The sequence below is a fragment of the Carcharhinus amblyrhynchos genome, chromosome 29, assembly GCF_965287045.1.
Source record: "Carcharhinus amblyrhynchos chromosome 29, sCarAmb.v2.hapA, whole genome shotgun sequence".
Classification (NCBI taxonomy): domain Eukaryota; kingdom Metazoa; phylum Chordata; class Chondrichthyes; order Carcharhiniformes; family Carcharhinidae; genus Carcharhinus; species Carcharhinus amblyrhynchos.
In genome coordinates this window covers 20,721,311-20,747,552 of record NC_137352.1, presented here as the reverse complement: position 1 = coordinate 20,747,552, position 26,242 = coordinate 20,721,311, and the positions used below count along the sequence as shown (strand labels likewise).

Below are 26,242 nucleotides of genomic sequence, written 5' to 3'. Positions count from 1 at the left end.
TGCTGAACAATCCATGATGACAGTAAAATACACAAACAACTAATTTAAGATAATCTATCAATCTTGCAGCATGGCTCAGTTAGACTTGCCGCATTTAATTGGAGGGACCCATTCTCTGCCAATAGAAGGAGTACGCTATTGCCTTGTGTCAATATTTCAAATACTCGGGACCTTGGGGAGCCTATAATGTCTTACTGCTTTCTCCATGGCAACACCTCGACCAGTCAGCTTTGTTCTGTTATATAGAAACATAGAAACTAGAAGCAGGGTGAGGCCATTCGGCCCTTCGAGTCTGCTCCACCATTCATCTTGATCATGGCTGATCTGCTAATTCAATATCCTGATCCCCGCATCTCCCCATATCCCTTGATCCCTTTAGCCCCAAGAGCAGCCAATTTCCTCTTAAAATCACATAACATTTTGGCCTCAATACTTTCCGTGACAGTGAATTCTACAGATGCACCCGCTCCCTGGGTGAAGTAATTGCTCCTCACCTCAGTTCTAAAAGGTTTGCCCCTTAAGCTCAAATAATGACCCCTAGTTCTGGACTCCCCCATCATGGGGAACATTCTTTCAGAATCTGCCCTGTCTAACCCTGTTAGAATTTTATATGTTTTCTCCCGGTCTACCCAAGATGGCAAGGAACTGCAAAAGGTTGTGAACGAAGCCTATTCGATCACAGAAACCAGCCTCCCATCCATTGACTCTTCTACACTTCCTGCTGCCTCCACAAAGCATAATTAAGGACCCCATGCACCCTGGACATTCTCTTTTCCACCATCTTATGTCATGAAAAAGATACAAAAGTCTGAGGTCACGTACCAACCGACACAAGGACAGCTTCTTCCCTACTGCCATCAAACTTTTGGATGGACCTACCTCGCACTAAGTTGATCTTTCTCCACAGTCTAGCTATAACTGTAACACTACATTCTTCACCATCTTGTTTCCTTCTCTATGAACAGTATGCTTTGTCTGTATAGCATTCAAGAAACAATACTTTTCACTGTGTGCTAATACATGTGACAATAATAAATCAAATCAAATCAAACCAAACTGCTGGCAGCCACATTTGCATCAGGCACCTCAGTCCTCCCATGTGCCCCCACCAAACATCAGGCACCAAATAAACACAACATTCGCACTCTTAAATTAACCAATCGAAACTGCCTGGGTAGGCAAAACTGACCATTGGCATTCCAGATTCTTACAATAGGACTGAATGGAAGTGCTAAAAGCAATATTTTGCAGATTGACCAAAACCCAGAGTTTTATCTTCCACATTCAGACATGTTGCACATTTCATAAGAGGTTGGTGGCAGAACCTGAAAGCCCATAGGAACAAGTAACAAATTAGAAATTTGATAATAGGCTGACAAGGTAGCAGGGAACGGGAGGTAACAGGTATAAGTGTGCAGCCTTTATTAATGGACTGGTCCTAGCTGTCTGCTGTTAATGTTTATTAACAGCTTCCGAGAGGGTATCGATAACAGAATTTTAATTGGCGGATGACACCAAGATTCACGGGGCAACAAGATGCTTCAAGGAGTGAATTCAAAGAGAATACTAAATAATCAGATGTGTCGCAATGTATTGATGTTTAAACAGGAAATATATTTACGTAATACAGAATATCTTGCTTATTCCAGTGCAACAAATCGCCAAGATGCTGAAGTTATTGAAGAAACAACATTTAGTCTGTCGTTATTATAATGCATTTTGGTCCACATGCATATAAATCAAAACCAAACTGTGGTCATTCCTAATGATTTTTCAGATTCACTTTTCTAAGGCTTTGTGAGCCTTTTGTTCTTGTACAATTGCCTCCACTTGAACTTATTTTTTAAGTCGTAAGTTCTAAAACTGTAAACTACAAGGTAGATGTTTCTTTTCTGCACTCCTGGCCCAGTGTTTGTGTGTTAGTTAGGTGCATTGGCTGTGCTAAATTCAGTGTACCTGAACAAGCGCTGGAGTGTGGTGACTAGGGGATTTTCACAGTAACTTCATTGCAGAGTTAATGTAAGCCATACTTGTGACTCTGATAAATAAATAAACTTTAAATGAACTGGAATTTGTGACAATGAATATCCAGGTACAATGATGAGGTTGATAAAAGTGTTGTGATTTGGGCTGTTTCTTTAAGTTAAAAATGAAAGGGGTTGTAATAAGTCCTCGGAGGCAGAAGTTCCTTCACCAAAATCCCTTTATTTACATAAACAACAGCATACAGAGTGCTTTCAGTTAGCAGTCTACACTAGGAGTCCCAGAGGAACTGACACTCCTTATTCAGTACAAGTAATCAATATGGCCCTTAATCAGGGAGTTCATATTCTAACAGGCCCACCTCAATTGTCTGATTAAAGTCATTATATAGGTCATGCAACAACTCCGAAACCTACCGGATATTGTTCAGTCAGGAGAGCTGCTGAGTAACGTGTGAAGTTCTCTCAGCTGGGAACAAAAGGCATGAGCGGCTACACTGACAGTAAATAGACTGGCTGACTTTTGGGGAGAAAAGAGATAGAGGAAAAGAATAACAGTTGCTGTGGTCAGCAGAAAGAAGAGTCTGTAGGTTCCGTGTGAGCAGTGATTGATCAGAGAAGGAGATGGTCTCTGGTTCATAGGCTACATTCTAAAATCATCTCAGAAATATGGGAGATTTTTCCGGGCATGACTGGAGTTTTTTTTGGAGGGGTGATGTGGAGGAGGGGATGGGGGTTGTGGTGGACAGGGGTGTGGTGGGAAGAAGAATCACCAGAGTAGCTTTACTGCTGATTTGGGAAACCTTCCGCAAACTGAAGGAAATGGGAGGAGATGGTCACTCAAAGTTACTGCTTGGTGAAATGGGAAAACACATACTAACTGGAAGCTAGAAGCAACTGTTTGGCATAAAGACTGTATGGAGTGCAATGTGTGGTAAGTATTCAGGAGGATTTTTTTTCTGTTGTTAAAGTATAAATTTCTGATATCACACAAGTTTAAAAATCACATAAGCTGCAAGCTGCTAAACACAGGGAAATCTCTGAGAAAATCACAGATCCTGATTAAAGCAGACCCAGATAAGGGTCAAGAACCATAAAACTCATCTATCAGGGAGTCCTCAGCACAGAATACACACATGGTCTCAGTGAATTCTATACAGCTGCAGCTTGTTGTTGTCTGTTCCAACAAGGGGAATTAATTAACTATAGGTCTGAAACAGATAATTTGGAAGAAATATGTGTTTGGTGATATTATAATTGGGTAGATGTGCACAGGTTATAATTGGACAACTATACCATGTGCAAGATTTAAACCTAATCAATAGTTGTGAGTGGATATAGATAATTTCAATGCAAGTGTACACTTCTGATTGGTATTTGCTAATTTCTTGGAACTGGATCTTAACTGTAACTGTCTGTATAATCCTTGAATCGGGGCTCTCCCTTGTGTGCCACTAGTTAGAGCACTGAGACCAGCCTACACTATAGTTCAAAATAAAATCTTTGGGCAGGATTTTATAGCCTCGCTTGTCCTGAAACCATAAAATCTTGCCCGAGGTCAATGGGCCTTCCATTGTCTGCCTCTCACCCGCTCAGATTCCTGTGGCAGAAGAGGTGGTAAAATTCCAGGACTTGCCTGAAACTCCAAGGGTCTTCATCTGGTTTTCGAAAGAGTGAGAGGGTAAAGTACACCATAGCCGACTAGCTGCATTTATTCCCTAACAATACAAAAGGAACATTCTTTGTTGTTGTTAAAGTAAAAATTTCCAACTAAAGTAGTGTTTAGTTAATAACTTCCGACTAGCATCGGAAGATGATGATACTTTGGAATTAGAAGACTTTAATATGCAGTTACTCAGTCCTGACAACTGCGCTGAAACCTCCAATGACCGGAGTTGCTTGAGGCCTGCATCGTAATGGTAGTGCAGGCTTGGTCATGAAATAAGTAAAAGCAAAGTTTATTTATTAGTCACAAGTAGGCTGACATTAACACTGCAATGAAGTTACTGTGAAATTCCCCTAGCTGCCACAGTCCTGCGCCTGTTCGGGTCAATGCAGCTAACCAGCATGTCTTTCAGACTGCAGGAGGAAACCAGAGCACCTGGAGGAAACCCATGCAGACATGGGCAAACTCCACAGAGCCAGTGACCCAAGCCAGGAATTGAACCCAGGTACCTGGCGGTGGGAAAGTAGCAGTGCTAATCATGGTACTATTGCGCCATCCCATGTTTTTTAAGGATGAGTTAAATCATCATGGGAATTAAGGATGATTGTCAGATGGACAGGCAGAGAGTGCAATTGAAATCTCAGTTAGATCAGTCACGATCTTGCTGAATGGTGGACTTGTCTATGTTTTTGCTTGCTGAAGTAAATTTGCAGGAGACTTAATGAATTTCTGTCCTCATGCCTTCAAAAGTTTTAATACACCTCCGACATTTTGATATCTACAGAGTAACGTCTGACAGGCAACATACACAGCTTTTGTATATATATATGTATATATATATTTTAATTTTCACTGTCTAAAGCTGAATAGTTATAAGCCTGAGATAAAGATTTGCTTTGGGGATTTACAGCATAATGATGTTTGCAATTCTTCTTGCTCCTTTCAATTTTATCTCATTAGTACTGATTTTTGAATGAGCTCCAAAAGCTTTTCTCTTGGTTTTCTGAAGAGAGTTCTTCGAGTTTAATTTTTGTAATCCCAAATGATTGAAAAATGCCTAAGTTAGTTAATAAAAATTGCCAGTCTCTTGGTTTAGAAAAAAGAAATCTTTACTTTCCATTGAAGTTACAGAGACAATAACTGAAATATTTCCATCGCAAATTGTCTTTAACTCACGACTGAAGTGCAAGAGTAGATTTCCTTGTCTTTCTCTTTAGTGTGATTATTTCAAGCCAGTCACTGGATTTAATCAGTAATAAGTATTTTGGATTGGGGGTGGGGTTATTGTTGTTCCCAAAGCCTCATGACAGAGATTAGAATAATCTTAACAATCGTTCCTTCTATCACACCGGTTGTGAAGTGACATTGTTGTTATCCATTCATGGGACATGGGCGTCACCAGCCGGCCAGCATTTATGGCCCAATCCTAATTTCCTGAAGGCAGTTGAAAGTCAACCACATTGCTGTGGCTCTGGAGTCACATGTAGGCCAGATCAGGTAAGCACGGCAGATTTCCATCCCTAAAGGACATTAGTGAATCAGATGAGTTTTTCTGACAATTGATAATGGTTCTATGGTCATCAGTAGATTCTTAATTCAAGATTTTTTTTATTGAATCCAAATTCCAATGGCAGGATTTGAATCTGGATCCACAGAAAATTAGCTGAATTTCTCAATTAATAATTTAGCAATAATGTCACTACACCATTGCTTCCCAGAACAGAAGCGTAGAAACTCAAAGCAGGAGTAGGCTATTTGGTCCTTCGAGCCCATCCATTTTGATCACGGTTCATCATCAAATTCAATATCCTGATCAGCCCTTCTCCCCATATAGAGTCATAGAGGTTTACAGCATGGAAATAGGCCCTTCTGCCCAACTTGTCCATGCCACCCTTAATCATATCTCTTGATCCCTTTAGCCCCTAGAGCTATATCTAATTTTTTCTTGAGATCAGACAATGTTTTGCCCAACTACATTTTGTGGGAGCGAATTCCACAGATTCACCACTGTCTGGGTCAAGAAATTTCTCCTCACCTCAGTTCTATTCTCAAACTATGACCCCCTTGTTCTGGACTCCCCCATTGACTATATTCGGACAAAAAAATCTTCCTTTCTTATATAGCATCCTCCCAGCCTTTAGATAATTTGAAACTTGCTTCCCCACCCTATTCCCAAGTTTAATGGACAGATTTTCCACAAGCTCATGTTATTTAGTGAGTCCAAACATAACTTGCTTCAGGTCTACATTTCTAAGCAGATTGAAGAAAGAATAGACATTACAAAATGAAGCACAAATCTGTTACAGAAACTACACTTAAATTGTAGTGATAATCTTACTTTAAACTTAACTCAGGGTTGTTTGTGATTCATGACTGAATGAAAAAGGATTAACTTTATGAGTTGAAATGTAGTGCTTAACATACTCTATCTTTCATCTCCCATTGAGCAGGCATAACCCATTTGCTGCCTCAAATGGTGTGCTGCCATTCCAAAAGATCATGATTGCTCTGACTGTGGCCTTAACTCCATTTTCTCTCTGTCTCAATAATCCTTTAACCCCTTGTGGATCAGAAACCTGTCTCACTCGGCTTTGAATATACTGAGTGACCCACTTGTGACAGAAATGGTGAGAACTTTATTCTCTCAGGGGGGTCATGAGTCTTTGGAACCCTTTTCCTCAGAAGGTAGTGGGAGCACTCTTTGAATATTTTTAAGTGGTAGATAGGTTTTTGATCAGCAAGGGGGTGAAAGGTAAATCGGGGGAGGGTTGGCAGGAATGTGAAATGGAGATTATAGTTAGATCAGCCATCTTAATGAATGGCAGAGCAGGTTTGAGGAGCCAAGTGGCCTCCTGTTCCAATGGAGTCAAACAGGCGCCATGATCAAAAAAGGAGGAAATGATCACAGACAGAAGAAACACGAATTAAGAGTGTGTCAAGTTTCTTGCGTTTTCACCACAATGTTTTAGGGAGAAAGTCATTTCCTTAACAGAAACTACTGTACTTGCTGCATAGTTGAAAACTATAAAGTGGCTCAACTGAGTTTAACAAATGTGGATAAAGCCAAGTCAGAGAATCAGTGCAGAAGGAGGCCATTCAGCCCATCGAGTCTGCACCGACAATAATCCCATCTAGGCCCTATCCGCGTAACCCTACATATTTACCTCACTATGCATCCTGCAGCACTAAGGGGCAATTTAGCATGGCCAATGCATCTAACCTACACATCTTTGGAGCGTGGAGGAAACTGGAGCACCCGGATGAAACCCACGCAGCGACCCAAGCCGGGAATCAAACCCAGGTCCCTGGTGCTGTGAGGCAGCAGTGCTAAACCACTGTGCCACGTTGGAAGAATATCCATTGGTTTGAGGTACGGGAGAATGATCCAGAATCAATCAGAAATCTTTGAAACACAGAAGAAAATTGGAAAGGGAAATGCAATCCATTGAACTGAGGGAAGGGCCTATTCATTTTCAACAAGCAGGGAAGGCAAACTCTGTCACAGTAAACTGATGTCTTTGCACTAAAGAAAACCCACCAGTACTGTAAGCACGAACATTACCATTTTATCTCCTGGTGCCACTGGCTCAAAGACGCTGAAGAGAAGACTGACAGATCAGCTCTCCGAATTTGCAGAGCCCAGCATATTTCTGCCCCTCGAGAAACTGCTGTGATTAAACAAAGCAGCTGGAAATACTGACATGCTGGAAAGTTGGAGCTAAAGCAGTGTCACATTGACAGAACAGCCCAGTGCAGATCTTTAAAGAAAGGGAACAGCACGAGCTGTGTGCGGTGAAGGAGATTCTTGGAAGCTGACATAAGAACAATGGAAATATATATACACACCTTTGTTTGACAACAGCCTAACCTGCCAGGTATCAGAGACAAAGTCATGAAGCTTGCGCACATGGGAGCCAGTACCCAAAAAATCGCAGCCTTTGAACAAATCGCCAAGTGACCTTGAGGGCTTGGTACTGAAATTAGCCATGCAAAATAAAATTAATGTTGTACTAACTGCCCTCATTGAAGGGCCTAATTAATGAAGTCAGGGCCATTCTGTGATAGCAAAAGGCCTAAACCACAGTGTCTCAGTCTTAAAGTTATTGGAAAGACTTCATTTATGCACGCGTTGATATGTTTGTACTGTGAGGGCAGCCTGGATTTTTCAATCAATGTTGGCGTGTAAGTTTTAATTCATTTGCTTCAAACAGCATAACGGAAGAGGCAGAATGATAAAGATTTGGGAATCCAGGCCAAAAGAATCATGCAGCATCAATGAATCATAGGGGTAATTGACACTCATGAATCTTGACACATTTATAGTCGGATTTCAATCCCTCCGTACAATTGGAATGGGTATATGCGGAGGTTAAAGTTCTGGCTCACCTCAACTTAACATCTTTGAATTCTCCCTCAGAGACACTGGGGCTTATTTTAAGTGGACAAGTCACATCCTGAGGATATCAAGAATGCTCATGCTATTTTAATACCAGGTCCAATTAACAGGCAATCTCAAACCCATTGTGTGAATCCTGACCAGGCATGTCGAGGTAAGCCTGTGTTGTATTTAACTTTGTAAAGTGAGGTAAAAAGAAGCAGGCTTGCTATTGTTGGCCCCATGGGATGCCTATGAAACATAGTATCCTTACAGTGCAGAAGGAGGCCATTCGGCTCATCAAGCCTGCACTAACAAGAATCCCATCCAGGCCTTTTCCCCATCTATTTACCCTGTTACCTTAGGTTGCTCTTCCACTTTCCATTCTTGAAATTGTGGAGCTGGCTCACGGACTACTCATGTTCCTCTGCCCCTTCCTCATTCCTCCCTTACCTTACCAGGGACCATTTCTGTATGACCCATTCCCCAAAATTTCCATTCCTGCCTGCCATCAGTGACCTAATTCCGTCCCCTTGAGACAGACAGATCATCAAGTGCTTTGGTCCTCAATCCTGGCTGGAATAAATTGGAGCGGTACTTTCTAATCTTTCATCATGGGTGGCATGGTGGCACAGTGGTTAGCACTGCTGCCTCACAGCTCCAGGCACCTGGGTTCAATTCCAGCCTCGGGTCACTTGCACATTCTCCCATGTCTGTGTGGGTTTCCTCCCTGGGTGCTCCAGTTTCCTCCCACAGTCCAAAGATGCGCGTGTTAGGTTGATTGGACATGCTAAATTAACCGTTAGTGTTCCAGGATATGATAGGTTAGAGGGATTAGCAGGGTAACTAATTAGGGATAGAGCCTGGGTGGGATTGTTGTCGGTGCAGTCTTGATGGGCTGAATGGCCCCCTTCTGCACTGCAGGGATTCTATGATTCTATCTGGCTGTTGTATGGAATGGCATTTCCCACTCCAATATTCTCTGCTGTGCTTTGGAAACGCTGATAGATTCTGGAGTATTCCATGGGCCATCCTCAAGTCCATCAGCCTAGTTTAATTTAGTTTATTTATTAATGTCACAAGTAGGGCTTGCATTAACACTGCAACGAAATTACTGTGAAAATCCCCTAATTGCCACACTCCGGCACTTGTTCGGGTACACAGAAGGAGAATTTAACACGGTCAATCCATCTAACCAACACGTCTTTCAGACTGTGGGAGGAAACCGGAGCACCTGGAGGAAACCCACACAGACACAGGGAGAATGTGCAAACTCCGAACAGACAGTGACCCAAGCCGGGAATTGAATCCGGGTCCCTGGCAATGTGGGGCAGCAGTGCTAATCACTGTGCCACCGTGCCCCCCCTCAGTGGATATTCCAATGTAAGCTCATGCAGGAAGTGCTGACAGGCTTTTCACAATGAACAGGGGAGGGAAATAGGAGATTCAGTTCTGCCTGCCCTTATTATAGCACTCAGCATTGATCTTCCTTAACTTCAAGGTCTGGTTAGGATGGTGTGCTCCCCAATGATCTTGGGTTGTTTCTGGGAGAGTGGGAAAAGACTCAGAAAATGGTGAGTCTTTGGACTGGGATTCATATGCTCAGTTTAGTATTCCTTCAGCATGTGTGCGGTGTACTGATCGTTTTATGTTTAAGATAATAGAAGTGGTGGAGAATAAAAATGTCTTTTTTGGCTATCGCAAAATCTATAATTATCACAGTGGAGGTTGAACTGCGCATGCACAAAACTGCCTGTAATTCTGCACCGTATATAGCTACATTGCCAGCTTCATCCAGAATGATCATGAAGATGGCTAGTGTAATGGGAAATGTCTTTGAGTTTGCAATGAGATGAGTTGTGGAAACACCTGTATCTTCTGCACCTGACTTGAAATGTGTAATGTTAAATGGTTGTGAAGCAGAGGTAAAGAGTTCCATCACCAGCACTGACATTATCTGCACTGTCAAATATATTTATATAATCGGTGGCACAGTGGTTAGAACTGCTACCTCACAGCGCCAGGGAGCAGTTTCAATTCGGGCCTCGGGTCACTGTGTGGAGTTCGCACATTCTCCACGTCTGTGTGGGTTTCCTCCAGGTGCTCTGGTTTCCTCCCACAGTCCAAAGATCTGCAACTTAGGGTGATTGGCTATGCTAAATTGACCCTGGTGTCAAGGGATGGCAGGGTAAGTATGTGGGGTCATGGGAATAAGACCTGGGTGGATCTGTGGTCAGTACAGACTTGATGGGCCGAATGACTTCTTTCTGCACTACAGGGATTCTATGATTTATATAAATTAACACGAAATAGAATAAACAAAATTCATATAAGATGTATTCTTCATTGGCTACAACATTGTTTGAACAGAAATGACAGTGTCCAATGTTTTCTGGGTGCTGTTTTCCCTTTTTCTTCTGGATGAAGGTCATTGAACTATGATGTGAACTCTGTTTCTCTCCACAGATGCTGCATGGTCAGTTCTGTGTTCCCAATATCTTCTGTTTTTATTTCTCATTATCTCCTGCCTCGACTGTTCCTGGTGCTGGAATTTACACAGGTAGGATTTGAGAGGCTCGGCCTGTCTTCCCCAGAAATTAGGAGAATGGGAGATGGTCAAATTGAAACTTTTGAAAGGAGCTTGATGGTATTGTTGCTGGGAGGATCCTTCTGCTGCCTGGGGAGTCTGCAACTGAAAGTCACAATCTCAAAATAAAGGGTCAGCTATTTAGGACTGGGATAAATAGACACTTCATCATTCAAAGGATTGTGAATCTTTGGAATTTCTATTCCAGAGAATGTTGGATGGAAATTAGTAGATATTTGAGTATTAAGGGAATTAAGAGATAAGGAGGAAATGGTGCAGTAAAATGGAGTTGAGGTTTGTAGTGTGTTGAAAAGTGCATTGTGCATGTTGTCTACAGCAACCCACAGGTCCACATGTACCAGCAGAGGGAGTCTGCTAGGAAGAAAATAATAAAGAAATAATGATCTATGTTGAACTGATATACTTATAATTCTTAATGTCCCTGACTGAGTATATAGCATTTTCTGCCGCAAGAAATTCACACAGCAGATCATCAGTTATGATGATGCACTCTTCCAGCTTCTATTTCTTATGTTCACCAACAAGCAAAGGTTAATCCAAGTAACAAAGAAAATCAATTGATTAGCAAATATTAAAGGCCAATGTCCTGATGGTTAACTTTCAGACAACTGTAGAATAGACTGTTAGTGCCAATCTACTGGTACATTACACGTCAGCCTGAGTAAAGTATAATAATATTGGTCTTTGATTTAACAGGAATGTAATTTGATTAGCTGTTTGTATTTGTTTTGCCGTGTGAGGGTGTGACATGTCGGAACTCTGCGCTACAGCAGGTTTAGTTTGTCTACCTGGAGAGATGGTTTTATTATGTACCATGGACTGCATTGTGTTTTATCACTACAATCAGATTCAGTTTACAGTCATTTCTGTGCCAAGTGCACCACTCTGGACAGGCATCAAATGGAGCCTTAGCTGAGTGGGGGCAACTAGAGATCTAATCCAGCTGCTCCTGGCAACAAGGAAACTCAAAGAACAAAAGTGAGATGAATTAACTCACCTGGGCCTCTTCTGATTCCCATTCAGTTTGCTTCCTTCTTTCTCTGGTTGCATTTCACACTTGAAATAGCGTCCAAATTATATGTCGGGATCCCAATATTTGAATGTTAGAAGTTCCAGCCTAACTGTGGTGGGCAGCCTGAATTAAGCAGGAGGTCACATAGTAGTGCACAAACTGCACTTTAACCAGCCTGACTTCCTTCCCATTGGATTGGCAAGTTAAATTGGGTGTCCGTTTTACCCACAGTCTTTCTTTCTTTCCTCCTCCATTTTTCACTCTCGATCACTGTTTTCCAATTTACCCTGCCTTTCATTCTCTCCAAATCTTTGCCCTTCATTTTTATTTTTCAGTGTTTATTTCAGTCTGGAACTCACAAGTTGTCTGGATTTAGAATAACAACAACAACAACAACAACAACTTGTATTTATGGAACATCTTTAACGTGGTAAAACATCCTGAGATGCTTCACAGGAGAAAATATGCTTCTGTTAAAGACCAAAGTTCTGAAAATTAACTAACTTCATAGAATCTCTGCAGAGGAGGAGGTAATTTGGCCTATGGAACCCGCACCGACAACAATCCCACCCAGGCCTTATCCCCACATATTTACCCTGCTAATTATTTATTCTGCTAATCCCCTTGACACTAAGAGGCAATTTAGCATGGTCAATCAACCTAACCCGCGCATCTTTGGACTGTGGGAGGAAACCAGAGAACCCGGAGGAAACCCACACAGGCACGGGGAGAACATGCAAACTCTGCACAGACAGTCACCTACAGCTGGAATTGAATCTAGCGCTCTGAAGCAATAATGCTAACCACTGTGCCATCGTACCACCCCAGCAAAACCAATTTTGACATTGAGCCACATATACAGATATTTGGGCAAATGATGGAGTCACTGGTCAAAGCAGTAGATAGTAAGGAAAGTCTTCAAATAGAAAAGCAAGGTACAGAGGTGGAGAAATACAGGTACAGAGGTGGGAGCATATTCCAGAGCTTGGGGCCCTCTGCAACTGAAGGCATAGTCATCAATGGTGGAGCTATTGAAACCGGCAATGCACAAGAGGCCAGAATATGAGTACAGATATTTCAGAGGGTTAAAGGGCTTGAGGAGATTTCACAGATAAAGGAGGGTTGAGGGCACGGAGGAATTATAGTGTCAGTGAGCAAACTGGTGATGGTCACTGAACAGGACTTGGTGCGAGGTAGGACAAGGGCAGCAGAGTTTTGGATGAACTCAAATTTATGAATAATAGAACCTGGGAGTTGGGCCAGGAAGGCAATGCAATAACCAAATCTACAGGTGAAAAAGGCATGTGTGAGGGTTTCAGCAGTAGATAGCTGAGGCAAGGCCAGAGATGACAATGTTACAGTGGTAGAAGTAAGCAATCTTAGTTACAGTGCAAATATTTGATCAGAAGCTTATTTTGGAGTCAATGTGACACCGAGGTTAAGGACAGTCTAGATTAGCTTCAGACTGTTACCAGCTTACAATTTACAATTAGCTTCGACGTCAATGAGACTGGAATGGGTGAAATCTTGCTGAAGATCTCTATCCACCTGAAAGTGCATACGTGCGGATGGCAAGTTCAGAGAGGATTTTGGGAAGTTGTGATGCCACTCATGGAGTAATAAGCTATTGACCTTCTTTGCCTAGACACAGGGTAAAGTACTGGAAAGCGGCCAGCACTTGGTGAATGCTGGATACATAACTCAGCCTCGTAACTCAGAGGTGTCTTCTGAAAATAAATGCAAACATTTACTATATCCTGAATAAACATCCCGAATGTGCAATATCGGAATGATTCCCCATCCTAGCTGGAAGATGGACTCTCAAGCAGCATGAGTGAAAGACAGAATCACAAAGCTCCCAATCTCTCAGAATGTATGATTCCTGCACAAAATCAATTATTACCTGGGGGAGGCAATGGCTGAGTGGTATTATCGCTAGACTATTAAACCAGAAACTCAGCTAATGTTCTGAGGAAATGGGTTCAAATCCTGCCATGGCATATGGTGGAATTTGAATTCAATAAAGTATATCTGGAATTAAGTATCTACTGATAACCATGAAACCACTGCTGATTGTCAGGAAAAACCCATCTGGTTCACTAATGTTCTTTAGGGAAGGAAATCTGCTATCCTTACCTGGTCTGGCCTACATGTGACTCCAGAGCAACTGGTGTCCAAGGGCAACTAAGGATGGGCAATAAATGCTGGCCAGCCAGTGATGCCCATGTCCCATGAATGAATTAAAAAAATTACACTGACTAACTTTATTCCTTGCACATCCAGAAGCACTATGTTTCATTAAAAGACCAAAAGCATTACTGGTGTGTTTCTGAATCCTGTGATAAAGCTAAATTGTTACTTTTATTCACCCGTTTCAGCTGAGAGGGTGCCAAGTTGCTCCATGAATATTCATATAAGCTTTCCCAACAATCAGTACACACTGCCACACGCCTGGTGCGTACATATCAGCTTCTTAATTAAAAGTTTAATATTTTGCCACCTTATTAAAAGCATGATAAACTGATTAATTTGACAAATGTCACTTGGCTATATTTAGTCTGGAAAAAAAAATTAAGAGATAAAATCCATTCTTGCTAAAATGCGCAGTGCTAATTAAACAAAACTTCAACTACCAGAGCAAGGCAGTATTTTCTACAGCTTTCCCACGTAGTTACGTAAATCAATTCACAATCAAAGAGGAAAGCTCTGTCAGTGCTGGAGAACTGAAACAATTTACAGTTTGATGTACCAATGGTTCAGTCAGAAAGGACCACCAGGTTGAAGTCAGGTTTCATGGTTGTTCAGCGTTTTTTGTGTATCCTTTCAAGCCACGTGTCTAAGCTGTAATCTCAACCCCGGGTACAACATTTTAATTTGATTTTGCAATTTTCCTTGATGTTTTGATATCTTTTTGTTACAGTGCCCTGCCAGGGTCTCTGACCCACTCACATTATAAAAGCAAATTACTGCGGATGTTGAAGTCCGCCAGCTTTGACAAAGGGTCATCTGGACTCGAAACGTCAGCTCTTTTTTCTCCTTACAGATGCCGCCAGACCTGTTGAGATTTTCCAGCATTTTCTCTTTGGGTTTATCCACTCGCATTAGTTTATAGAACATAGAACGTAGAAAAACTACAGCACAAACAGGCCTTTCGGCCCACAAGTTGCGCTGATCATATCTTTACCTACTAGGCTTATCTGTAACACTCAATCCTATTAAGTCCCATGTACTCATCCAGAAATCTCTTAAAAGACCCTATAGAATTTGCCTCCACCACCACCAATGGCAGCCGATTCCACTCACCCACCACCTTACCTTATTGATTTTTGTTTTATTTAAAAGATTACATATATTACTCCTTTAAAGTAGACTAAAATTGTGTAAAATCTCATGATCTTCCAAGCCAGCAGAAAAATGGCATTTTCCTCTTTAATTCAAACCCAATGTACCATCATGTGCGGCATGGTAGCATAGTGGTTAGCACAGCTGTCTCACGACACCAGGGACCTGGGTTCGATTCTGGCCATGAGTGACTGCCTGTGCAGAGTCTGCACGTTCTCCCCATATTTGCATGTGTTTCCTCTAGATGCTCTGGTTTCCTCCCACAGTTCAAAGATGTGCAGGTTAGGTGGATTAGTCGTGCTAAATTCTCCCTCAGTGTACCCGAACAGGCTCTGGAGTGTGGCAACTAGGGGATTTTCACAGTAACTTTTTTGTGGTGTTAATGTAAACCTACTTGTGCCACTAGTAAATAAAATTTAACTCAAAAATAAACTTTAAATTTTGACATTTTGCTCAACTTCTTAACATGTACATATACAGACTTTTTTTAACACTTCAATCTTGTTTCCAAAATGAAAGTCAGGAAAGGATCCACTGTCCTCTCCTAACCCGCAATTGCAGTGCCCCATGCACCATGGTACACCCACCCTAATCAATCCAAATTGTAACCTTCTGGAAAAAACATTAAACCAGATAAAATTTCCCAGCCAACTGAGGAAAAATATCTAAACGTTTGCCCTTTTAATCATTTTTGGCAATCGGAATGAGTCAAAAAGATTAAATTGGGCAGAATTCTCCCATCCAGCCCATGGCAGGGGTGATGATGGGCGGAAATGGGGAATCTAGTACAAGTCAAAAAGTCAGAAACCCCTTGGTGTAAAACCAGGTTACAATTCTGCCAATGGCGGGTTAATGGTGGGTTAGTCTTCACACGGCTGGTGGTGTGAATACAATTTGCATTCATTTGCATATCATGAATGCTCATTAAAGCAGCCAGCCACCAGTATCCTGTCAGATTTTCTAATCTTGCAATCTGCCAGGTTGGAGTTATGTTGGTCTGAATCCCGGTTGATGAAGAGTGGTGTGCACAAGGCTGTCCTCAGTTCATCAGATACTTTGAGTTGAGTGCAACAAAACCTTTCTGCCAATGCTCTTGATGCACCGTATATTACTCTGCTGGGACTGACCGGTTCCTGTCCTCCATCTCCACGCCGAGCTTATCTTCTTGGAAAGCACTGTGCTGCTGGACCTATGTACCTGCTGAGTTGGATCAGTTTTGTGCCTGGGGTTGGGGAGTGCAGGGCTCTCCTTCTCTCTGGTGCCACACACCAGACAGCAATATGCTGCAGCGCTCATGCGCCCTCCAGAACAAAGGTCTGAAGTTCAACCGGGGGTGGAAGGTGAGGTGAGGCCGAGTGGGTAGGGTGTGGCCTGACAATGACAAGGAGGGGCAATGTGAAAGGAGGGCTGTGCATCGGTGGGTGTTCACTGTAGGCGGGACTGTAAAAGCCTGCCGGTGAGAACAGCCAGAAACTTCTGGCCCGCGTGTGGAGACTGAACATACTCCTCAGTCTCAAACATGGCTCACAATGTTTATTTGTGCTCTTTTCACGGTGGCACAGTGGTTAGCACTGCTGCCTCACAGCGCCAGGGTCCCAGGTTCGATTCTCAGCTTGGGTCACTGCCTGTGCGGAGTCTTCACGTTCACCCCGTGTCTGTGAGGGTTTCCTCTGGATGCTCAGGCTTCCTCCCACAATCCAAAGACTTGCGGGTTCGATTGATTGGCCCTAGTTCCACGGGGATTAACAGGGTAAATGTATGGGGTTATGGGGACGAGGTGGGATCGTTGTTGGTGCAAGTTCAATGGGCCAGATGGCCCTCTTCTGTACGGTAGGGATTCTATTCTATGAAGATATTCCATCTCATGTATTAAAGTATTATTCATTGATAAATTTCATCGTAATTACTAGACAAGAGAGTGATAATTAGGAAAGCAACAGTTTGCTACTTGAGTTTGCTGATGTCAGTTTGTGGATAGGAAGAGTTATTTTAACAGGAGTGGAACATCTTTAGTGTTGGTTAATCAGATGGAGTTAGTGCTGGTGTAGTTCAGTAGTCAGAAATTATGTATTTCGCTTATTTGAGGAAACACTGGCTGGGATTTTCCAGACCCCTGGACAGGACCGGAAGATTCCACTCGTGGGAAGGGCCAGAAAATCCCAGTCTCTGGAATGGATTCACATTTCCTACACTGGGAAGGAAAAAGGCAGGTACACAATGAACACTGTGACGCAGCGATGAATTGTTGTTGCTCTGGCCCTTCTCATTGTGGCAGCAGCCTTGAAACGGACATCAGAAACATTCAGGATCCTCATGAACAACTCGGGGCCCTACAATGTCAGTGGGACCCTGATGTAAATCTAAAATACCATTTAACATTGCATGGCATAACCAATGGTTTCTAAATTAACCATTGAGGTTGATAATGACATTTAAAAATAATTGTTTTGAGTTCTGGAGGAATGTTAATGATTCCTCATGGCCCCGCAAATATCAGCCTTCTCATACCCACCACGCTTGGGTTGACCCAATGGAGGAATCCTTGGGTTTGCCATTGTCTTATTACAGTGAGCTGTCTATCAGTGCTCACTTTAATATCAGCAGCTCAGCAATTCTAATTAAGTGAGACCCATTTCTCTATATCATTCAAAACTCCCACTAATTTCATTGGATGGATGAAGCAGAGACCTCCCCCCACCCCCAGCCTGATCTGTGTCTAAAACAGAAACTAAATCCTCTTTTCAGAAAATATTACCCTCTTCCCCCACCACCTACACACACACACACACACACACACACACACACACACACACACACACACACACACACACACACACACACACACCTACACACACCCCCTCATTTCCATTCAGTTATTGTCTCACTCTCTTGGAAAAACAAATCAAAGGTTAGAACTCTCTGGCTGTTCATGCCGGTGGGATTCTCCTGTCACCCACCAGCGTGGGGTGGCCTCAATGGGAATTTCCATTGACAGCAGCGTGACCAGGGAATCCCGCCACTAGCAAACAGTGCGCCACCTCCCGTCGGGGGAAAACACACAGCTGGGAAGCTGGAGAATCTCACTCCAAATCTTTTGCAAGCTTTGTTTTAATATTACTATTGGCAATGGATTGTCTCAAATTTCTCTGAAGATGTTGTTAGGCTGATTTTGGATAGATGGGGAATTAGGTATTATGGGTATCAGATGGCAAAGTGGAGTTGAGGCCACAATCAGTATAAGAGCAAGGAGGTGAGGCTGGAGCTGTACAGAGTGTTAGTGAGGCCAAAGCTGGAGTAGTGTGTGCAGTTCTGGTCACCTCATCATCGGAGGGATGTGACTGCACTGGAGGGTTGCAGAGGAGATTCACCAGGACGTTGCCTGGCTTGGAGCATTTAAGCTATGAGGAGAGACTAGATAGACTTGGATAGTTTTCTTTTGCATAGAGAAAGCTGACGGAGGACATTATTGAGGTGTATAAGATTATGAGGAGTATGGACAGTAGGCAGCAGCTACTCCTCTTGGTTGAGGGGGTCACTCATGTGGGGGTATTGCTTTAGGGTAAGGAGATTCAGAGGGGATTTGAGAAAAAGCTTTCTCACTCAGAGGGTGATGGGAACCTGGAATGCACTGCCTGCGAAGGTAGTGGAGACCAGAAACCTTACAACCTTTAAAAAATATTTGGAGGAGCCTTTGAAATATCATAACATTCAAGGTTTTGGAACAAGTGCAGGAAACTGGGATCAGTGCACCTTTAGTAGTAGTTATTGTTGGTGCAGACTCAATGGGTCTTTTCTGCATTGTATGATTCTATGACGCTAAGATCAGCTGTGATCCTATTAAATGGTGGAACTGAATGGCCTACTCCTGCTCCTAAATCCTATGTTCCCAGCCCACGTTTACATTGGGGTATGGTTGCACAATTGCCTGCTGTTCTCTTGTAACCTTATTAATGATCCCATTGATTATGTACATATCCAGACAGTTAATGTCACCAGCCTTTTTATTTACTGAACATGATATTGCATTTCTAGCGGGAGAAGGCATCAGTCTCTCCTACTGCATTATCCAGTTTCCCTCCCACTGGCTTGTTCTTCATCATTTATGAAAAGACCCTGGGAGAACACCAACCCAAATTCTCACACAGTAGCCACACACATGGAAACTCTTCCCTAGCTCAGGTGTGAATGCGATTAGTGAAGTAGGCACAGATCATGTATACATCTTGAGAAGTTCTGAGTGCCATGACCTCCATGAGATCCATGGAGAATCACTCATTGATCTCCTTGGTCCTGGTTGTGTAAGAGTTACCCTGGTAACAGGCAGTGGTCTGCTCAACTGGAGCTCATTACTTGAGCTTTTTATAAGGTAGTTGCAGGACTCGGCCTGTTGAACGATAGTCCCAAAGAGGGACTAGCATGTGTACGCCATGGTAGTTGTTTTATTTTGCATTCTGTCTCTAAACTATGTTCCTTTCCAGTTGGGCTTCCTGTGTTATTACACTGGGTCATGTAGTTCAACATCACAACATATGATCCACTCACAAAATACGCCATCTTATTTCTGATAAAGAGCAAGCAATTCTGATGGTGAAATGAGGATCATGGTGAGACAGTGGCATGGTGGCATTTTCACTGGAAGAGTAATCCAGAGACCCAGGGTAGCGCTCTGGGGGCCTGGATTCAAATCCCACCATAGCAGATGGTGAAATTTGAATTCAATAAAAGTCTGTAATGAAAGCATTGTTCTTCTAATAAAAATTGTGTCACTAATATCTTTGAGGGAAGAAAATCTACCATCCTTACCTGTTCTAATATTCTTTGAAATTCAGGATCATAAAGTGTAGGAGCAGAATAGACCATTCAGCTTATCGGATCTGCTCTGCCATTCAATGATCTGATAGGATAATCCTCAACTTCACTTTCCCAATTTATCCCCATAACCCTTGTTTCCCTCACAGCCTTGAACATATTTAACACCACAGCCTCTGTAGTCCTCTGCGGTAAAGAATTCCGCAGATTCACTACCCTCTAAGAGAAGAAATTTCTCCTCATCTCTTTCTTAAATGGGTGACCTCTTTCTCTGAGATTATGCCCTCTGGTCCTAAACTCTCCTACAAGGAGAAACAACCTCTCAGCATTAGCCCTGTCTCAATAAGGTCACCTCTCATTCTTCTAAATTCCAATGAGCACAAGCCCAACCTAATCAACCTCTCCTCATAACAAAATCCCTCCATACCTGGGATGAACCAAATGGACGTTTTTTTGTTTGGACTGCCTCCGACGCCAGTATATCTTTCCTTAGATAAGGGGACCAAAACTGCTCACAGTTCATGTGAATATTTCAACTGTTGCCCACAGTTCATGGGATATAAATGCTGACCTGGTCAGTGATGCCCACATCTTAAGAATGAATAATAAAAAAAGGTCATGCAGCATTTTTATTAGTTGGAAGATGCAAAGCAGTTACTACAAAATGGCAACAGGATTTGAGAACTTATTCATATCTGCAGAGCAAAAGGTCCAGCAGTCACCAACAGATCAGTATTTATTCTACATATGCAGTTTCAAGAGTTCTTAGATCAAGGTATTTTCAATGACTTATAGAATATCAATTTTGCTCAGCATTCAACACTGGAATAAAACTCTTACCATATGTTGATAGGCAGCCTGAGAAATAGATTACCCTCAGTTTAACCTTCGGCAAATGCATCAAGCTGCAAAGGCAGCAAAAAATAGAATTGGCATCTCTGTGTTCCTGCCCTCATCACTGCCAGTACAGAGTGCAACGAGTGCAGTTTAACCTTACGCTGATTCTCCCCCGTATAATGAGTGCTGTGATAATGAATGCATATAAAGTCTTACTGCCTTGGCAGCCTTAGTGTCCACCAAACATGGAACTGATGCCAAAAAGAACTACTGCAGGGGCTAAAATTCATAGCAGTCTGGCTGATTTAAGGTAATCTGGTACTTTTTTCATCAGTAGCTTGAATGGTAACCTCTCTTTAACCACCTGAGGAGTCTCCTAATGACAAGTAAACTGATATCTGAAAGGGTTTATCCTTGTAGACTTCATTTTTCTTTTGTCCACTCATGGGATGTGGCTGTTACAGGCAAGGCCATTGACTGTCTATTCTTAATTGTCCTTGAATACATATCCTTAAACAGTTATAATGGGTTAATTATGTGTTTACCTTGGTGAGGAATATCTGCACTGGGGAATGGAACAGTTTTGCAATTTCTTGGCAACAGTTATAGTGCCATATATAGTCCCTAGGTATAGTACAGCATGGCTTTGATGCTGAATCCTCTTCTTTGCCTCAGTCCAAAGACGTGCAGGTTAGGTGCATTGGCCATACTAAGTTCTCCCTCAGTGTACCCGAACAGGCGCGCCCGAGTGCGGCGACTAGGGGATTTTCACAGTAACTTCATTGCAGTATTAATGTAAACCTACACTTGACTAATAAATAAACTTTAACTTTTAACATGGTTTGGCACTCAACAATGAAGGTGCATGCTCCAAAACTCTGGTGTGACATTTTTTCCATTTCCTATGCCAGTTATCACTTGTCTGCAGTGAGATAGTCAGATTGATTTGACATGAGCAACTCAGTTGTGTAAATGACCAGTTACAACTTTTCCAAGGAAACACCTAGGCCCCATTTCTGCAACCCCATGTATTTACCCTGCTAGTGCCCTGACACGAAGGACCAATTTAACACGGCCAATCAACCTAACCCGCACATCTTTGGACATCATAATCGAGCACTAATGTGCAGCAATCTAGGGAAATAATGAGGCATCTATTTTCTTGAATCCCTCTTAAAATTTCTCTGGCTGCCAGTAAACATCTTTTCCTTCTTCAACTTTCATCCCTTCTCTGCATCATTCACACGTATATCGATTCTTGAAGCACATTCAGGCAATATGGAATAGGCCGAGAGGCTGTACTTTGGGAATAGGTCCAATGGAAAATAGGTAGCAATATAACAAAGAGGTAAAGGAAATTGGCATTGAAAACAAAAGGCCAGAATTGTGAGGAGAGACTGAAACCAAGTAATACGGCCAGCAAAGACTTGTCTGGGGAATAAAATTCCAGTCATTTCATTTATTGTCTGAACATAGAATCCCTACAGTGCAGAAGGAGGCCATTCAGCCCACTGAACTTGCACCAACAACAATCCCACCCAGGCCTCATCCACGCACCCCCATGCATTTCCCCTGCTAGTCCTCCTGACACAAAGGACCAATGTAGCATGGCCAGTCAACCTAACCAGCACATCATGGTCAAGCACTGAAATGCAGCAATCTAGGGAAAAATAGAAGCAACCATTTTCTTGAATCCCTCTTAAAATTTTTCACTTGCTAACACTAGTATAAACAAGTAGAAACAAACTTTCCATGAGTAAGTTATATTAAACCTTGTGAACGTCCAATTCAGGTGAATTTGTGCAACTAGGAATGTGTGGAAACCAATCTGAAACTGACAAAAAAAGTATAAACCTTAAGACAACTGCCCAAGAAACAGAAACCAATTCTGAGTTACCCTTATGGGTACTGCAGATTCGACAAAAGTCACCTAGAATTATCACTAACTACAAGCCTGTCTATTACAAAGCAATATTTCATAACAAAAGAAATCAGAAATAAAAGATGGCATTGAAAAACCTTTGAGAAAGGTGTAATTACACAATGATTATGTGCTTAGATTCATCAGTTACGATCAAGACTGCCAAAATGTATTAGGTACACTGAAATTTAACCTACCTTTGTCATGCTATGATTGTACTTTGCTTTTCGAAGGAATGTCAGCTTTCAAAGTTGCAGGCCAGAAAGCAGCCTTGAACATCAAACGTACATTTGAAATTATGGGATAGGAAGAAGGCAGACGCAGCGCAGCAAAAGCACAGAGAAGGGCAGAGAAAGGTCTACAGGTTTTAGTAGTAATGGAACTGAGAAGAAAGATGTCACCTTCAGAGATTATACTCACTGGAGTTTAGAAGAGTGAAAGGGGACCTCATAGAAATTTATAAAATTCTAACAGGGTTAGATTCTGAAGGAATATTCCCAATGGTGGAGGAGTCCAGAACTAGGGGTCATCATTTGAGGATGAGAGGTAAACTTTTTAAGACTGTGGTGAGCAGAAATTCCTTCACCCAGTGAGTGGCAAATCTGTGGAATTCACTACCACAGAAAGTAGTTAAGGGCAAAACATTGTCTTGATTTCAAGAAGAAATTAGTCATAGCTCTTGAGGCTAAAGGGATCAAGGGATATGGGGGGGAAGGGGGATCAGGATATTGAATTTGATGATCAACCATGATCAAAATGAATGACAGAGCAGGCTTGAAGGGCCAAAGAGCCTATTCTTGCCTTTACTTCCTACGTTTCTATAATGGTTCTCTGTTAAAAGATGGAATTGGGTTGAAGGGAGTTCACTGAAATATAACGTAAACTGATTTAATGAAGACCAAAAAATAGTGTGGTTCATTTCAGTGATTTTCTATTATTTCTTTGCCTTTTGTAGTGTATACTATCCTTCTCTATACACGTCCTCACTGCTTGATCAAGAGTAAGAGTGACGGGTTGGATAGGAATACGTTCTCAAAACTCTGCTACAATTGTGGGTTTTAGTTGAAGTTATCCTTGGTTAGGATTCATAGAGACTGCAGAAGGCAAGGCTGTTAGAAAAATTTAACTTTTATTAAACATTCTTCTAAATTTATACAGGATAAGGTTTACTATTAGGCTTCACATAGAACACCCGCTCAGTATACTCTTTTGTCAGGTAATCTTACAGCTTTAGCTTGTGGCTATCTGGGTGAAACTGTCAAATTACATTTTTAACATTATCCCTTTATACTACATCTGCCCCCCAAGCTTCAGACTCTATTCAACACATTATATAGTTTATCCTGCACAGGTTTAGAGGCAGTAGACTTAAAACCGAGATGAGGAGGAACTACTTTTCACAGAGGGTGGTGAATTTGTGGAACTTGCTGCCCCATAGCATGGTGGAGCCTCAGTAGTTTCAAGAAGGAGATGGGTATATTTCTGATAAAAACAGGGATATGGGGAACAGGTAGGGAGATGGATTTGTGACCAGGAAGACATCATCCATGATCTGACTGAAAGGCGGAGCAGGCTCAAAGGGCTGAATTTGCCTACTTCTCCTAATTCCTATGTTTCTGTGTTCTCCTAAAGTCTCTGCCTTCATTCCTGGTTTACAACAGTGACCATTATGATTAATTCACCAGTTATCCTAATTTTGTTCCCAGGTCTGTCGAAGGATATATAGGATTCAGGTTCTCCATGTCCTCTCTCAAACTTGGTATGTCAATTATCAGAGACTATCAGTTCGCTGTTCAGTTCATCTACGTGATCTTCTGGGTAACTGGTTCATTCCACTGAAGTTTGTCTTCTTGTAGATACAAATGCACTTCTATTTCTTCTCACTATTTCTTTTTCTGTCTCCACAAGATAAGATCACGGATGTAGCCTTTCATCCAAGATCCGATCTTTGTGATTTTGATCACTCATCCACATTGATTTGATTTTGATTTGATTTATTATTATCACATATATTAGTATACAGTGAAAAGTATTGCTTCTTGAGCACTGTATAGACAAAGCATACCATTTATAGAGAAGGAAACTAGTCAGTACCAAATGTAGTGTTACAATAATAGCTAGGGTATAGAGAAAAATCAACTTTATACAAGGTAGGTACATTCGAAAGACTGATGGCAGCAGTTCTTGAGTCAGTTGGTACGTGGCCTCAGACTTTTGTATCTTTTTCCTGATGGAAGAAAATGGAACAGAGAATTTCCAGGCTGCGTGGGGTCCCTAATTATGCTGGCTGCTTTGCCAAGGCAGCTGGAAGTGTAGACAGAGTCAATGGATGGAAGGCTGACTCCACTTCCTGGATTTGTGCTACGTTATGTACTCTATGGCACTGATTATGCTGCCTGCTGGTTTAATTTGCATGCTACTCAATCTTCCTTCTCCCTTTCTCTATATCTGAGCCTTGAGACATGACATGAGTGTGTGTTGAAGAGCAGGGAGTTAAGTCCACAGTCATCTTCCCATTAAAAGTTCAGTAGCCAAGACATTCTGGAGCGGTGTAGAATGGTAGCTCAAAAGTATTGTTATTTCTCAGCATTCATTGTCCTTTACTGGGTGAGATTGTCATGTGGGAAACCCATAGGTTTCCGTGAACTACTTAAAATGCTTGTTGGCAAACTGTGGGCCTTTATCTGAAATGACTAGGTCTGGAATGCAGTACATGGCAAAAGTTTATTTTAGTAATATATTGACAGCTTGTGAGATGGTACCATTTAGACACACCATAACTCAGATTAGAAACTCCAAAGTATTTTATGAAGTCTGCCTAGATCATAAGTTTTGTCATTTGAATTTGGCTAGGGTAAGCATGAGATGTTACACTTCAGGTATGATTCAAAAGACCCACTAGGGAGCTTTTATCAAATATAGTTTATTTAAGAATACAGTTAACATACCAGGAAAGAAAATTAGCAATAACTTTTACCAATTACAAACAAGAAAAAAAAACATGATATTGCCTAAACCTTAATAGCTACATACCATTCCAACCAAATAAATCCCATAAACTAAAGCACTTGTCACAGGTTTAGCCCAGAAAGTACAAATACTCACGTGATGCTGGAACTTGGTCCCTTGGTTGGATGCTGCAGTTCTCTTGATATACACGTAAACAAGCTTGAAATCAGAACAACTTACCAAAACGCGAGGGGGTGGGGGGGAAAGAGAGAAAGAGGGGGAGAGAGAGAGAGAGGGAGAGAGAGAGAGAGAGAGAGGCTCTAAACACTAGCAAACCACTGAAAGAAGAATTTTTACTCCAGGAAGGCCTAGCGACCTGCTTCTAGCTAGCCAGCACAGTCACAACACCAGGGAGAGAGATAAAAACATTGCTTTTCAATCTGATGTCCAAATATCTTCTGAACTAAAACTGCAATCAGCAGCCAAACCTTGAAATCACTATTAAAAAAACTGTCCAAAACACATGACGTGCCACCAAAACCCCATTTAAACCAGCAATAAAAAGACTTCTAGCAGGCAGCTGGTGCCACAATAAAACCAAAAGGCTTACTTACAAACGGCAGAGAACATGATTTCAAAAGAGAAAAAAAATGACATTTCTTAAAGGTACACTAGCGTCACAGCACGTAACTTCAATCCATCTGGAGTAAACTGTGACAGATTGGTTGGGGGGAGGGGGGC

General features: G+C 42.0%; 1 protein-coding gene across 1 annotated transcript in view; it reads right to left on the bottom strand.

Moving 5' to 3' along the window:
• igsf9bb (immunoglobulin superfamily, member 9Bb) overlaps positions 1-26,242 on the bottom strand; it is a 660,581-nt gene that overhangs the window by 302,866 nt on the left and 331,473 nt on the right. The window lies entirely within an intron of this gene.